The sequence below is a fragment of the Canis lupus genome, chromosome 12, assembly GCF_003254725.2.
Source record: "Canis lupus dingo isolate Sandy chromosome 12, ASM325472v2, whole genome shotgun sequence".
Lineage (NCBI taxonomy): Eukaryota > Metazoa > Chordata > Mammalia > Carnivora > Canidae > Canis > Canis lupus.
In genome coordinates, this window is record NC_064254.1 from 47,740,229 (window position 1) to 47,756,329 (window position 16,101).

Genomic DNA, 16,101 nt, shown 5'->3' on the forward strand with positions numbered 1-16,101 from the left:
CTATCTTCCAAAGTCAAATTCCCTCATATGCAAAGGCACAGAATTCTTTGGACAATCTTTTGCTTACTTCGGTTATGTATTAAATCATTCAGCTTTCCTTCTTCTCCACATGCATACTGGATGCTCACCACAACTTGCACAAATGCTAGAGAAAACATTTACAAATTCTGTAGCAGTGCATTGAAATGAGTTGAAAATCTGGTCCATTTAACAAGCCACACTGGAATAAACCAAAATACACAGATCATAGTGGCATTAAATTAAGTGTCTTTTCTAAAGAATAAATCAGGTTGATTACTTTTAAATACGGCTGAATTAAAAGCAAACACGACTGACAAAGGCATACTACATATGGTATTGGTTCACTTACTATTGAATATCTTGTTTAGCCTCTTGGCCAACAGAAATTGGTGTTATAAAGTTTCCTAGTGCAAATATCCGTACATGAAAGGAGAAATTTGTTTTTAAAAAAGCACACCGGAATTTATCACCAATTTAAATGTAAAACTCCTTGTAACTTAACTCAATTTATGGAACTCATTTTCCAATTTTCTTCTCTAAGTATATGGTCTAAAAGAACAGATGAAGAAATAATGAGGAAAGAAGGGAACTCTCCCATTTAAACATAAACTTTGAAAAACATTATTTCCTAATTATATTTTATTTTAATTATATTTAAATATACTACTGACATACACAGTTTGTGAAAGCATTTGCCAGTATATTCAACTACCACAACAGATTGCCTGGCACATCTTTGAAAAATGCCTCTGCTTTTCTTTAAAAAGCAATAGCATGGAATTTGCTAGTAGGAATAAAAAAAATAGATATTACATTGTCAAATTTAGGAAACTATACTGCACTTTATCTTCTGAAGTCAAAAACAAATTTTAAATGCTTTTCAGAGTTGGTAATGATGGTAAAGAGTGAAGCCAAAGATATCAAATTTCTACCCCATGAATCCAAACTCTACACAATTAAGAATCCAAACCCAAGTGGAAAAATAAGAATTAGATAATAAAATATTGTGCTCTTAGAGAAACATGATTTGCCGTCTGTGTTAGGAGAAAAAGGAGCTTAAATCCCTAGTTGCATTCAAAAAATGCAAAATCTATCTTAAGAAGCTTATTCAAAAATACAGAATATGATACAATTGCACAATAGGTTAAAAAAAGAGTTGGCTAAGATATATTGGTTCCCATCTAACCAGTCTCAACTCACATATTCAAAAACAAGAGAAGACAAAACAAACAAAGCAAAACTTTGAAAGCTTTCCTAAAGTGCAGGTGTGAAAATTTCTCCAGCTGGGGCTACAACAGAATTTGTAGTATTCCAGAACAACTGCTGTGACTCTGCCAGGCTCATTTGCTCAGGTTTGGTGAGTAAACAATTCTTCCTTCGAAAACCCATACAAACCCAATAATAAACCTTGTGCTAACCTGTCCAAATGAAACTGTAAGTGAGAGGATATCCAGAAGTTATTTGTTAATAATTATATGCAAAATACTTCAAATATATGGAAAAATATCAATGAAAACTAGCTCAAGAATCTATTTGTAATGGCAACTGTACTAGAAAAACTATTATAATGAAATGTACTTTACTTTCCATGATGCACCCTGTCCAGTGAAGAAATATGACCCAGGAAAGCTTTTAGTAAATGTTTTTTGTTAAGAACCAGAGGTAATAACACTGATTACTTTATGTAATGGCTTTGACCTATTATCACTGATAGGTCATAAACATACCTCTTATCCATTCAGGCCTATTTGAGATAGAAGTTCCGCTAACATCAAACTATTTGAGTAATACCAAGAGAGGCACTTGAAAACCGCTAAAAACAACCTTCCCTTTCCCCCCTCACATATTTCCTATTGTTTTGACTTATTTGTGATGGCACTATAATGTGCTGTATATTACAAATATACTGATATTAATATGCATTTTGTGATATAGTAATAACCTTGTATTTTTTTTCTCCCAACTTTCTTTCCAAAAATAAACAACTAGCAAGATTGGTGAAAACGGTATTAAATACATCAGTCAGTGTTGATGAGAAAACTGTAATCAGATGAAGTTATACCCGTCCTGGCATCTTTGCAAGATTCTCAGAACACATGAGACTGGGACGGATCTCCACTATTCCGGAAAATCAGAACGGCCCTGTTTTGATGCAAGGTGGATACTTCTTTTGCCTTGAGTCTTCTGTGTCCATCTGCACAGCTGTCTTGAATTTGGACATTTCCCCAAATTCGTAGAATTTATTTAAAATCTGAATTATATATTCAGATATATGTAGACAACGGGTCTAAATTTTTATGTCAGCCATGACACACATCTATGAAGAAGTTTGTTCATATAGATGTATACAAGTGTGTTTATACATCTCAATCATCTAAAATTATGCAGTATATAATTTGATGTTATATATTTTCTGGATGACATTTATTGTTTCTTTTAGTCCAGAACATGTCTGGGAGAAATCTGAGTTGATCTATATCATGTTATACAGTTAACCCAATCTAATCTAAGAAGATAAGTTCCATTTCACCATCAGTGAATTAAATGATTATCAAAAACATTAAATAACAATTCAGTGGCAAAGTGTCATATCCCTCAACCCCTCAGAAACAGTGTGCATGCAGTTATAATGGAAAGTGAACATTGCTATGGGAAAAGAATTAAGGAAGCATTGGAGATGGGGGGGGCATGAAGTAAAATCTTGCCAATACAATGTGTATCGATTGGTTTTGATTTCCTCTGATTCTTTAACTTCTCTTCCAATCTTCAGTCAAGAAGAGAAAAAACAGCAGAGTTTGCAGTCCCTCAAAATATAGATATACAATATGTAAACTTGGCCTGAGCAGTTTTTCAAACAATGTTGGGTCCAGGTCTTTTCAGAGGCAAAAGCAGAATTATAAATAATTTAAACCCGAAGGCTGGTTTCCCTCTAATTTTTTAGTTCAATTAGAAAATGATGAATACAAAAACAGAAGAAACAGATTACACTGGTGAAGACACGGCATCCTTTTTGCAGGAAAGAAAGCTCTCATCTGTGTTCTTCAGGCAACTGAGCTAACATAATTACCCCAAGAATAACACTCAGCAACCTCAAGGACAGGCTCCATCTGACTAACCAAATTCAAGACACTATAACCAAATCTCGTTTTATTCATCACGTGTGGTTAGGTATCTCCAGATTCAATTTATTACTCCTTTTTTTTTTTTTTTTTTTTTTTTTTTTTTTTTGCAGCATTCCTGGAGAGCTAATTATGGGAAATAATCCCTTTTCTTATTAGGCCAACTGTTTTCTGGGAAGAAACATTTGGTAAGCGTGGTGAACTATCAACTGCTATTATAAGTTCCATTTCATCATAGTTTATTCTTCAACAGCCCAGTATTCCAACTCTACCTCCAAATACTAATATGCAACACAACCAAGGAGCCTGTCTAAATTTCCTGGTGGTTCATGTTAATTCTGAGTCAAAGCAAAGAAGAATGTCACAAGATTGTTTTGAAAGAGTTTTTCAGGCTCTGCCTTAGTAATTAATAAGCTGACACTGCATACTAAATACTTATCAACACAATCAAAGGGGCTGCTTCTTTCTTGAGGAAAAATAGGTAAACTGAATCAAGGAGTTCTCTTTTCGAATAGACTGTAATGTGCCACAGATATAGTGGTTCTTCCAGAGAATTTCATTCCCAGCAGTTTCATCTTGGTAACATTTAACAATTTCACTATTTTAACATTTTGAAATGCCAAAAAGAACACACTGATCCTGCAGCTAGGCTTATTAGAGAGGAACGATCTCACAAGCGACAGGGAGGCACAGAGTCCACTGGGAAAAGGGTAACAGAAAAAGAAAACAGTGGATAACAAACAAAGCCGAGCACTACTCCAACGTGAAATCAGATTTTCACCAAAACGTAAAACTTTACACACCAAATCAAATAATATCATCTATGGTTTATTTAAGGGACGAGGCATCATATTCTTTTAATATGCATATATATTGAAGCTATCTATTAAAATTGGGGGGGGGGGCGTGAATATCTAATCTGCCTTCCTAGCAATGAGTATGCAAGCATAGTAATTTTATTTATGAAAGGTCAGAACTGAGCATTTCCCCCCCTGTGGCATCACTTTACCCCCACAGAGACTTAGGAACACAATGAGACCTTTCCCCATCAGACACTTGATACATACCTCAGCCAGGATTGCTCCTTGCTTGGAGTGGGAGACATCTTTGGAACAAAAAGAGTCTGTGTACAGTAAGTTCTCTTGATAACCTAAAATGGATTAGTTTTTTAAAAAAAAAAAAAACACGTCCGTCCTCTTGCCTCTTGCCCAACTACAGCAACTGCTATTGTGCCTACAAGTAACCGCTTGCAGTATGCAACACTTAAAATTCTGGAGGTGTGTGGCTTCTGCTCATGTATGGATATAATCAGGAAATTATTTGTCTCACTTAAGAAACTATGCATGGCCTTTTATTTTGATAAAATTGCTCTTAACTGAGTTAGAGATTAGGGGAGGCAGAGGGGGGGGAGGACAGGGAGAGAGAAAAATCAATCAGTATATCTTCCCTTGCAAACTGTCAGTAGGGTGGGATTAGAAAAGCAACACTTTAAATCAGACAAAGTCCTATGGGAACCTTAAAGGTTAGTTGCTCTGAGCTTCTCAATATTCTGCAAAATAGATTGATGGCAGTGGTCACCTCACTGATACTCAATGTCCACTGAGTTTACGCTAAGAAATTACATTTCCCCCATTGTTGAAAAGGCATTAACTTGGTAATAAAATATGAGGAGAAGTTGTGGGACCCGTAGAGATATCTTTCAACACCTTTAAAACCAGTAAATCTGTTGTAATCTCTTATTAAATGCCCAAGGATGCTTAATGTATCGAGAAGCAACAACAAAGACAAGAACATTCTACACTTAATTTAAAGGGAAATAAAAAAAGATGGGAGGCAAAATGATTAACAGATTACTATTTTTTCCCCTCATCTGTTCATTTTAAAACTAAAATTAGAAACATGCAAGTTGCTTTCAAAGTTTCAGATGACCAAATGACAGTTTCTCGCGTCGGTCACTGCACACATTTGCACTGGGAGAGGCGATCCATTTAGGATTGTGAGCCTCACCGAGAAATGTCTTTCACAAACACAGTAACTTTTTTTTTTCCCCCATCTAATGGCTAGTTCTGGGTTAATGGTTCCATCAACATTCAAATTTAGATGTTCAATGTACATTTATTTTTCCTAAAACGGAGTGGTTCCTGCAGCTACATTTTCTACACCAAAAGTTTATTATGACATACAATTTTTTTTTTTACATGACACTTCATATTTTAGACAGTTTCTAGGTTTGGTGCAGAGATCGGTGTATTTCTCCGGGAACACTTAGTTGCTGACACGGTTTACAGACATTCAGCACCAACTCAAGCGCCTGCTTTTTTTCCCCAACATGCACAATTACACGTCTTCTAGCAGCACACAGGAGTGCACACAAGGGGTGCACACACATTCAGTAAGCAGGAAATGGTAGAAACCTCCAGAAGTAGCACTGACCACCGTTTGCAGGCTGGGGCTCTACGGCTAAGTAAACATCGACGCACGATTCGCTCGCACGGACTAAGAACTCCGCGGAGGACACTCGGGGACCACACCGGTCAGTACCCGAGGGGGCGGGAGGCGGACACAAGTCTGTCCAAAAGGCAACCCTGCCAGGTCTTACCCTTCGCATCCCCCGGTCCTCGGGGAGAAGCTCCCTCGGCACCTCTGGCCGGCGCAGGGCGGCTTCTCTGCAGGGACGAGCGTTCCGCCCGACTCCCCGGAGCTCTGCCCGGAGCCGACGCGCCCCGCCCGGGCCCGGGGAAGGCGCTGGCGCCGAGGGAGCCTCGACCAGGCGGAGGCGGAGAAGAAGTGCAGGAGGCAGGGGCGGCCGAGGGAGTCGCCGGAGGGAGGCGGCGCCGGCGCGGGGATGCGGGCGAGGCGAGGCGGGGCGGGGCGGGGCGGGGCGGGGGGAGCGGGGTGTGCCTCCGTCGGTCGGTCGGTCAGTAAGTCAGTCGGTCCACGCTGCCCGCGCGCCGGCGTCCCCTTCCTCCAGCGCCCGCCCGCCCGCGCCGGCCACCCGGACCGGAGACCCCTCGGCGGCCGCCGCCCGCGAGCCTCGCCCCGCCCCGCCCCCGCCCCCGCCCCGGGCTGGCCGCTGGGTGCCCCCGCTCGCCCCGCCTGGCTCGGCGCGGGGCCGCAGGTCTCCTTCGGCGCTGGCGCCCGTCGCCTCGCCGCGCTCGTGCGGTCCCCGCCTCTGCCTCCGCTGGCGCTCTGGCTCTGGCTCCCGCGCGCTCCGGTCCCATTTATGAAGCGCGGTCCCATCACGTGTTAATGAGCCTTTGTCCTGCCCTGGCAGCGGCGGCGGCACAGACCCCACGAGGGGACCGCGCGGGGAGGGACCCGCGCACCAAGCAGCGCGGCGCCCGCGGCTCCAAACTTTGCTGGCGCGGGGGACCCGCCGTGGCGCCGGCCCTGGGCGGAGGGGACCAGCCTCTCCGGCCCGCCTCGCCGCCGCCTCCTCCTCCTCCTCCTCCTCCTCCTCCTCCCCCCCCCCCCCCGCGCCGCCGCCTCCTGGGCCCCGGGGCCCCCACTGCCGGGACCCGGCTCTGCTCCCGGACACCCGCACACCCCGGCCGGGCCGACGAGGGGCTCGGGCCCGCGCCGCCCCCGACCTCGGGGCCCTCATCACGCGCGCCCGGGCTGCGCGCAGCGCCAACACCTTGCGCGGGGGTCACGTCTGGGGCAGCGGGCCGAGCCCGAAGGGAGACGGGCGAGGGGGCGAGGGGGCGAGGGGGGCGAGGGGGGCGAGGGCCGGAGGCCGAGGCGCCCCGGGCCGTTCAGCCTGCCCCCGGTCGCCCCCGCGGCGGGCCAGAGTGAGCCAGGCCCCGGGGACCGCGGCGCGCAGCCCCCGAGCAATTTGCTACCTTGCGGTGGCCGCGCGACCACCTGTCCTCCGGCCTCGGGGCACCGGCGGGCTCCGCGCTGGGCGCCCTCTCCCGCCCCCCGCGCCCCCGCCGCCCCGCGCCCCCGCCCGGCGCGGACCACTCGGGCGCGCCCCACCCGCACGCCCCGGCTGCAAACAGTTGGGCTCCGTAGGCGGCCGGTGCTGCGCCTCCTGCGCCTCCCTGGACCCAGCGCCTCGCACCTTCCGGCACTAGCAGGACCCCCCACCCCCACCCCGCTCTCCGGGGCCGGGCGGGGGGCGCAGGGGACTCGGGGGCCGCCGCCGCTGGCGCCTGGGGAGCCGCGGTGCGCCCGGTGGCCGCGACAGGAATTAGGGTACATGCTCGTTAATTGGTTCCACTATCAGCCGCCGTCTGCCTCCCGTGTGCACGGATCAAACCTTAATTGGTCTTTACATTTATCATGGTGAATTGCGAACCTACAAACAAGCCCTAGTCGCTGCTTCAGCAGAAAAGGCGCCCCCCCCCCCCCCCCCCGCCCCGGGGCCCAGGCGGAGTTGTGGCAGCGGCGCCGGCGGCGGTTTAGACATCTTTATCTCTCGTGAGTTGGGTCGAGGGAGAACTGCACGGTTTCCACCTGATGGAGGGAGCCACGTCACTCAGGGCCCCGAGAGCCCTGCCAAAGGCTTGGTTCGCTTCCCAGCCCTCCTCTCCGTCGTTGCCTCAACGTTCATTTCATGACAGCTCACCAGGGATCCAGCAAATTCTAGCCCCGCTCCTCATTCTGCACCCCACACTCCTCCCCGCCCACCCCGGGCAAGGGCCCAAAAGCACTTGTAACATCTGGGCCCCGTATTCGGACTACGTGGCAAGAATCCGGAAAAGGCAGCCTTGGAAGGAAAAGGGGAGACTAATGGGGAGGAAGCTCAAGGGTGAAGGGTCCAGAACCCTAAAGGGTGTAAGTAAGTGCCTTTTGGAAACATCAGGCCAAGCACAGGTTTCCTGCGGGGAACTAGTTGAGTCTTCCTAAATCTCCCCAGATTGCTTTGGGTTAGAAGTTATTTCCCATTTCCCCATAAGGGAAATAGCCATTTAAGAATCCACCGCTGAAATGATCGATTTCCACGAGGTAGGTACATGGAACAGGTCAAAGACGAAGATCTGATGGACCCACCAGTAGATGGAAGAATAACTGGCACGTGGGGAGATGCGGGACGGGCCGTGGGCATTGACCCTGATGCGCGGTGCAGGCCCTACCCACAGCAGAGGAAAGCATCTCGGCCTACCTCCCCCGGGGAGACAATTTCATTTAAAGATGTGAAAGGCCAGTAGGGAGGCTTCAGCATCTGTTGCTTCTGTTTTCTTTTAGGGGTCATGGTTGTTAGATTTTTTCCCCTCACCTACACCCTTGGCAGGAGGGCAGATTCACAGTTTTGCCCTCCTTGTGACTCCCAGACTCTAACTTCCCAAGTGAGCTGGTGACTGGACACCAACCTCATAGTGTTGCCACTTCCGTGTAGCCCAGGTTCAAATGATCGCTAGCCATTAAAAGAAAGGATCTAGGTGGGTCTTCTTGTTGTGATGAGCACTTCTTTCAGGTGACAGGAGAGCTCCTGGAAGGCTTTCCAGCAACAGGCTTTCACATGGGAGCGGTCACTCTTCCCTGGAGGCTGGTGATCTGTGCTCTTGGGGTGGCCCAGGTATTTAGCATCCCTCCCATACACAATTCCGACACATCCCAGGGTACCCCTTATAGGACATTCTTCCACTCATCAACCTACCCGTGTGGTTTTCAATATCGAATCTGAAGGTGGAAACCACTGACAACCTACCGAGGGTACTCCGTGGAAATGTTGTATCTCAACTCATTCACACCAACTTTTGCTTTTTCATAAAGAGGAGCAGTCTAATTACCTTAAGGGTCTCTGAGTCATCCTGAATCTCCTTTGACTGATGGTGAGTTTGTTTCCCGCCCTCCCGCCCCCCCCCCCCCCACTGGATTTTATGAAATTCCAAGCAGAAACCTGGGATCCAAATAGCTTAAGTCTATCTATTGAGTGACTCACTGAAGTGACCTGCGGACAGAGCCAATCATTAAGAGTCTAATCAAGTAGCGACTCCAGCAGCTCTAACTATTTGCCTGTGAGTCTGTTGTTCAGGGCTGGGCGAAGGCTGGAGCCTGACAGCTGGTGAATTGTACTGCCTTCCCATTTAGAGCTCAAGACTCAGTAATGGAGTCAAAATTTGACTTGTGACCTGGCATTTTATCACCACATGTGAATGCTCTGTTGAAACGGAGAGAGTTATTTTGTAGTCTGAAAAATGCAGTTCTTGTGGGCATGCTTGTACATGTTTCAAACTGAAAAAGTCTGTCCTGGGCCCATCAGGATGTTAGAGCCCTCAGTCAAAGAGCAGCTAGACTTTTCCCCCAGAGCTGGAAGAGGAGCAGACGGCAAACAGCGTGAACTCAAAATGGGTTTCGATGCCTCAGAGTTCACCTTATGCAAGGGTCAACTTTAAATGGGGCAAAATTACTTAGTTTCCACATGTGGTTGGCCAACCACGATACTCCTGAGACAGCAAGAGTGACAAGTGCAAGCTCTCAGCATCCGTCTTAGGAGCATCATGTTTGAGGGCGCTCATTCGTTCAACGCAAAGGCATTGGCTGGTTCTCGGTCACCACTAACCCAGGCTGATTTTGAACCCGTGACCGCCTGGGGAAAGGGTACGGCAGCCCTTTAACGGGCTTCACTGGTCCCTGCACTGCTACATGTGAGGCTTCTCGTTTGTTAGTTCTTTATCCTTTTAAAATTAGAACAGGGCTATGATGAGCCAATTTACTGGCGTTCTGTGTAATTTAGGTTATTCACTCAGTGAAATGTAGAGGATGAGAGCACAGTTAAGGCTGCGTATTTCAACTTCAAAGAAAGATCTCAATTTATTTCTGCCAAAATGTTAATAGTTATACTGGACATGGAACATTAGAGAAGCGTGCCCGGCCTCCCTGAGATAGCTGTTGATCCAAAAGGAGCTATACCTCGAGGTTTCTTTTTTTACTTATGGTTGGTCGTGCCTGTCTCCCACTCCCCACAGGAGTGGTCTGTTGGGACTGATGAGTAATGATTTCCTGGTTTGGGAACTGGTGAAGCAAAAACATCCCTCTCTCTTAGAGTTTTAAGAGTTCTATCCAAGTTTGACCCTCGCGTTTTCTTTGGTATTTTCACTGTGACGCTCACACCACAGGGCTGGAAGGCTGGCTGATTGAAGACATTTTTGGGAATGATATTATGACTGCACGATTTCATTCTAATTCGGAGCATTGCTTTAGAGTTTTGACAGCTATTATTGGTTCTCCTTTGAGGCAGTAAAGCATTTTGTTTTGCAGTGCCTCTGCATTGCCGGATGGGAATTTGTTTCCTCGTTCCCAGTCTAAAGGGTAAGTGTCAGCAAGCCTGTGGACGGACAGACGTGGCTGGGGCTCTGTCATCCCAGGCTTGAGATCTGGGATGCTTGCTCAAAAGACGCTCTACCAGTGAAGCAAGTAACCTGAAGAACCTCCTGCGCCACTTCCGCATGTTACTCAAGAGTTACAAGCTGGAGATGAAAAATGACATTCTTTCTGACTCCACCATCAAAAATAAAATCTGGTCTAGGTGCAGAAGCTGGTTGCCAGGGTAGGGAATGAATGGGTGAAGAAGAGAGGACGATGGGCTTCCTTGACCTTGGGGGACACTGCGTTATATCAGGCACAAAGAAAATCACAGCCGCTTCTCAGTGATCTTCCCATAAAACTAAACACATGCTCATTAGGGCAGGTTTTTTTCACCTTCTCACCTTCTTTCATTAAACCCCACTCTTCAACATCCCAGCTGAGCAGCAGCAAAGAAGGCTGAGAAATGACAGGAAGGCATTTTTCCTTTGTTCATATGTTTTGTTTTGTTTTTCATCACCAAGCGGAGGATCGGTAATGAGGAGATGGATCATCCTTTCATTTCAAACCATATGAGGAGTATGTGCTAACAGATAATAAACAAACACATAGTGCAAATAAAGGGAGTGAGAAAACAGGTTAATAAAGCTTTTGTCCCCCCCCTCGCCTTGATTAAACACTTGCAAAATAGTCATCAAAACTCTATAATTAAAAAGGCTACAAACATTCTTTGTCTAAATATTTCACTTTTTTGAAAAATGGGGCAAGCTGCAGTATTAGAATGTCAAAATATGGCAAATAATGAAAAAAATAGTGCTAAAAGACAGGTACTTCTTAGTCAATGGGACTGCCTTCTTTTTTTTTTTTTTTTTTTTACTGGGACTGCCTTCTGAGTGAATTCTCTTCCTAATGCTCTTCATGGTTTTCTCAGCTTCAGGTAGGACCTTAAAAAGGAAAATGTCTTTCTGTCTCCAGTTATAAGGATGAAATGAAACAATAATCACAAAACGCCCAGCCTGGTGCCTGGAACTTAGGCTCTCACTAACTGAGAGTTCTTTTTATTTGTCCTGCCACTATTGCCATCCTGTAGCTGCATCTGTATTAAATATCTGGAAAGGATCACAGTATGGCTACAGGATCTTTCATTCTTAAACCAGAGGGCGGGCAGCTGATTTGTAAACAAAGTGCTCACATTTTGAGGGTTTCTTGGGGCTCAGCTGTGACTTCTTTGCTGTGGCGCCCATTCTAAACACATGCCGTTGATTATCTGCTTTACACAGAGGTCTGGGTGTCCTGATACCTTGAGAAGTCCCCATTATCTACTCCCTGCAGTTCGCTAGCTTTTCCTTGAGATGCAGCTGCCAGTAAAAATGAGAATTGGCAAAAGCCAATGGGGTATATGATTAGTCTGTGGGTTTGTTGTCTTATCTGTTGTATCCAAAACACATTAAAGAAACAAGTAGAGTTCAGACTTCATTGTTTCAACAGCATTGAAGGACTGAAAGTATCATATTGTTTTCTAATTCCTGTTTAAAGAACTATGGATTTAGAGAGGACATAGGTGAGGTTTGCAAGCAGAACATCCCCCCTGGCACTGATGACCAGGCTGTAATTTATCATTTCTAGACCTTACTTTTCTAATCTGGGAGATGAAAATAACACTAATCTGTCTAACTTGTTTTTTACGCAGTCTTTGAGAATGTTTAATAAGATAATAAAGGTAGAAATACGTTGGAAAGCTTCAAGAAAAATTTGATGAAGGATTTTATTACCATTAATAATTTATCTGATGTAATGGTCCACTGATTTCTCAGTTGTATCAAATTACATGGAATATTTTAAATATTCTGCTCATTTTAAGAGATAAAATAAAAAATAATAATAAATAAATTATGAATCTTAGAGCTTTGAAGGCATTGACTTTGTACCCAAGGCCCAGGGAAGAGCAAGTAGTGTGCTAATAACCAAGTTGCAGACTCCTAAGCAAGGATATTGGATGTATGTAATGGGTGATTACATCTATTGAAAGGAATTTCAGTTTGAGGCCTGATGGTATGCCTCTCCAAGCTGGTACATTGGCTGATCTACTGGTTGTTTTTGCTACTGCATGATATAGATTGTTGCCCACTGGGGGTTACTTTTTCAACTCAAGGAGACACAGTTTCCTTATACATAAAAATATGGAAAATATGCTATTTATTATTTCTTTAAAAATATCATTTCCTTCACAGTGCCTGGGTGGCTCAATAAGTTAAGTGTCTAACTCTTGGTTTCAGCTCAGGTCATGATCTCATGAGCATGGGATTGAGCCCCATGTTGGGCTCTGCACTCAGTGGAGAGTCCTGCTTGAGATTGTCTCTCTCCCTCTCCCTCTGCCCCTCCACTGTGCACTCTCTCTTTCTAAAATAAATAAATAAATAAATCTTAAAAAATATATGATTTCCCTTAAGACAGGTTGCTGAGTGTTAAGACTGCACAACTCCTACTTTCCCTTTAGCAGCTATTGAGCAAAACAAGGGTAACTTTATCTCTATCTAGTATGTGTTTCCCAAGCAAGGAAACTGGGAGGGTAGAAACTTCATTTAGAAGCTGTTAATTGTTTGTCACATGTGATAGCAAGTGTCAACTCAGCACAGCAGTCCAGAAAAAGAAATAATGTAACAATTTTGTCCTGTCAAAACTATTAAGAATAAGTGGGGGGAAATGAACCATCAGTAAATGTCATTTTAAAATAACTCCAGTTCTCGGGTATCTGGGTAATTCAGTTGGTTGAGTGTCCAACTGTTGGTTTTGGTTCAGGTCATGATCTCATGAGATTTGATCATGAGATTAAACCCCCATCAGGCCCTGCCTCAGGGTGGAGTCTGCTTGAGGTTTTCTCTCCCTCTCCCCATGCCTCTTCCCCTGCTCTATATCTCTTTAAAATAAATAAATAAAATCTTTTTAAAAATTTAAATAACTTCAGTTCTGAAACTTTCTATGATGATATGTTATAAGGAGAATCCTAATGTCAAGACCACACCTCCAGTGGTCTGAAATATTTTCTACTCCACTACCTTCTAGAAGAAGGCTTTCTTTTCCCTTTCTCTAGTTCTTTCTCCCTTTAATAGATGTTTTTATTAATAAGGAGCCCATTGGTTGGGTGGATGAGAGATATAGAAAAAGAAAAAGAAAAAAAGAAATAAGAGGAAAGTAGAAAATAAAAAAAGATTACTCCAGAATATCTGTATCTCTTAGTGTCCCTGAAGTACTAAAAATGAGAAGCTTGAGACAATATGTGAAATTTGTGGTCTGATACTTTGCCTACTATGAAGCTCAGCTTTCATAGGCAGCCCCTGAGGTCTGTTTTTGGAGAATTCCTGTCATATTCCCTAGGGTATCTCCCTACTAATTCATTTCTGCTCTGAAAGGCCTCAGAGTAATGAACTGGTTTAGGGATAACCCTGAAAGAGCACATTGAGACAAAGCATGGATATTTAATTTTATTTGATTAAAAAATGATTCACAGATAATACAATGTCAAGATGACATTTTTTTTTTTTTTTGTGACATCACAATAATATGTTGGGGCTAATGAGATCAACTGTTTGAGTCACTGAAGCAAGCCATGGGTTCAACACTCAAGTTGATCATTTCATTCTCAGGACTTAAAACTTCTGTTTTAATAAAACTAAAACATGATCATCATAATGAAAAGCTATATAATAAAAAGTAAAAAGTCCAGGTCTCCTCCTCCTACTTCCATCTCTCAATTCTTTACCTAGAGGGGTTGGCTATTAAGAGTGATGTATCTCCTATTATACATTGTCAGTATATATAATTGGTTGAGAGAATTAAAGGACAAATTCCCAGAAATGGAGTGAAAGTTTTGTATTTTGGAGTGAAAGTTTTGTATATTTCAAACACTGACAGAAAATGCCAGGTGTATACTGAGCCCTTTATTTTTTTAAAGTTTATTTTATTTATTTTAGAGAGAAATAAAACAAATATTTTACTTATTTATTTTAGAGCACAAGCAGGAGGAACAGAGGGAGAGATAGAAAGGGAGAGAATCTGAAGCAGACACTGCACCGAGTATGGAGCCCAACATGGGGCTCAGGCTCTCAACCCTGAGATCATGACCCTGAGATCACAACCCTGACATCACAGCCTGAGCCAAAACCAAGAGTAGGCCACTCAACTGACTGCACCACCCATGTACCTCATACTGAGTCCTTTAAAAGGACATGATCAAGCCCTACAAACACACAGCTGGAGTGACGTGAAAACTCAGTCTAGCCCCATCTTTAAAACAGCACTGGGTTAACTCAAAGATAATAGACCAATACTGCCCTTCAAGGGCTTTGGAAATTTATAGGAGAAGGGATGCACTCTTGTCACCATGGTTGGAAGGGTAGAATAAAAGGCTAGGATGTTAGACATACTGCAATTCATAGGGCAGTTTCACACAATTAAAAACTGTCCTGTGTCTCATACAATTTACAAATGTTTTTGTGGGCATTCATGTAGGTGAAGTGTCTTTATTATTCTGGGCCCAGAGCCTAACTACATTATTTATGTATAAATCCATCCAAAATTCTTTGTTGTTTTTTTCTTTGTCATGTTTTTAATACACATTGAATTTTCCAGGAATACCACCACCATGTAATTTGAGAGTTAAACATTTTGAAAAATTGCATCACTATGGCATTTATGCCCTTAATCAACAAATCTTTAGCTTTTACAGAATGATATATATTTATATTACATGACTTGCTTCCTTTTGGTTCTCTTTTATACTTTACTTAGGGTGTGGTGTTAGGTTTTTTTTTCCCCCAAAAAGCAGGTATGTAGTAAATAATATTATTTATAATTTTATTTCACTTTAGTCAAGGTTATAGTACAAAATATTCATTATTGAAAAAAGGCACTTGTGTCTGACAAGGGTGAAACCCACTGTTCTTGGGAATGTTCATGTTTCCTGGCTTCCACTTCTCAGACTATACTTGACTTGCTCAGGCTCTGGGATCCTTTCTTCACTCTCCAGGGCCCTGAACCTACAAGTAGAGTGTTAGTTCAATCTTCTACAGCAGTTCCAGAGACACAGCCTAGTCAGGGCAATTTTGTCCAATGTTCACCAAAGGGACAGGCAATTAGTGGATGAAAATGCTTCTCTCTATTCCTAGGAGAAAGCAGATTGGTTAACCTTGTGGCCACGAAGCATGCTGATGAGAAATAAAAACATGAAGATACATACTTCCTAGAGGACTGCCAAGTATCTAGAGAACATGTATCACTGGTCACCCAGGGGACAAGAAGCTACATGGATTGGCAAAAATTCTCACCACTACTATAAGTAGGTCAGTAGTATGATCTTCACATATAAGCAGAGAACATTGTTGTTGCTACAATTACTATTTTCAGTTGGAAATACTGTCATAGATTTTTTATTATAAAAGTAACAAATGCCTACTGTAAAAATTTACTTATAATCTTGTTACTCAGAAATGCTTATTAGTATTCAGTGTGTATTTATCCAAACTGGTCACTCTACCATATATATAATTAAGTATGTGTATATTACAAGTGTGGGCAATGTACAATCTGACTTCACTTTAAAGGGAATACATCACCTAAAAGTACATATTGGATATTTATGTAATTGTGTCAATGACTACTGCTACTGTGTTAGTTTTTATCTTTGTGTTGCTTAAAGTCCATCTCATGCTTA

General features: G+C 43.7%; 1 protein-coding gene and 1 long non-coding RNA gene across 5 annotated transcripts in view; one reads left to right on the plus strand and one right to left on the minus strand.

Moving 5' to 3' along the window:
• CNR1 (cannabinoid receptor 1) overlaps positions 1-6,165 on the minus strand; it is a 52,862-nt gene extending 46,697 nt beyond the window's left edge. The window contains exons 1-2 of one of the 3 annotated variants that reach the window (XM_025444560.3): positions 5,740-6,154; positions 4,208-4,290 (exon numbers count right to left, since the gene is read on the minus strand). The gene's annotated coding sequence lies outside the window, so the exon portion shown is untranslated. Of the gene's footprint in view, positions 1-4,207; positions 4,291-5,739 lie in introns of all 3 variants that reach the window. The other 2 variants (XR_007401294.1, XM_025444559.3) reach the window with 2 other exon arrangements.
• Positions 5,379-16,101, plus strand: part of LOC112658398 (uncharacterized) — a 36,519-nt gene continuing 25,796 nt past the window's right edge. Inside the window, exons 1-2 of one of the 2 annotated variants that reach the window (XR_007401295.1) lie at positions 5,379-5,673; positions 15,557-15,730. This is a non-coding gene — a long non-coding RNA (uncharacterized LOC112658398). The remainder of the gene's footprint in view (positions 5,674-15,556; positions 15,731-16,101) is intronic. The other variant, XR_003135667.3, reaches the window with a different exon arrangement.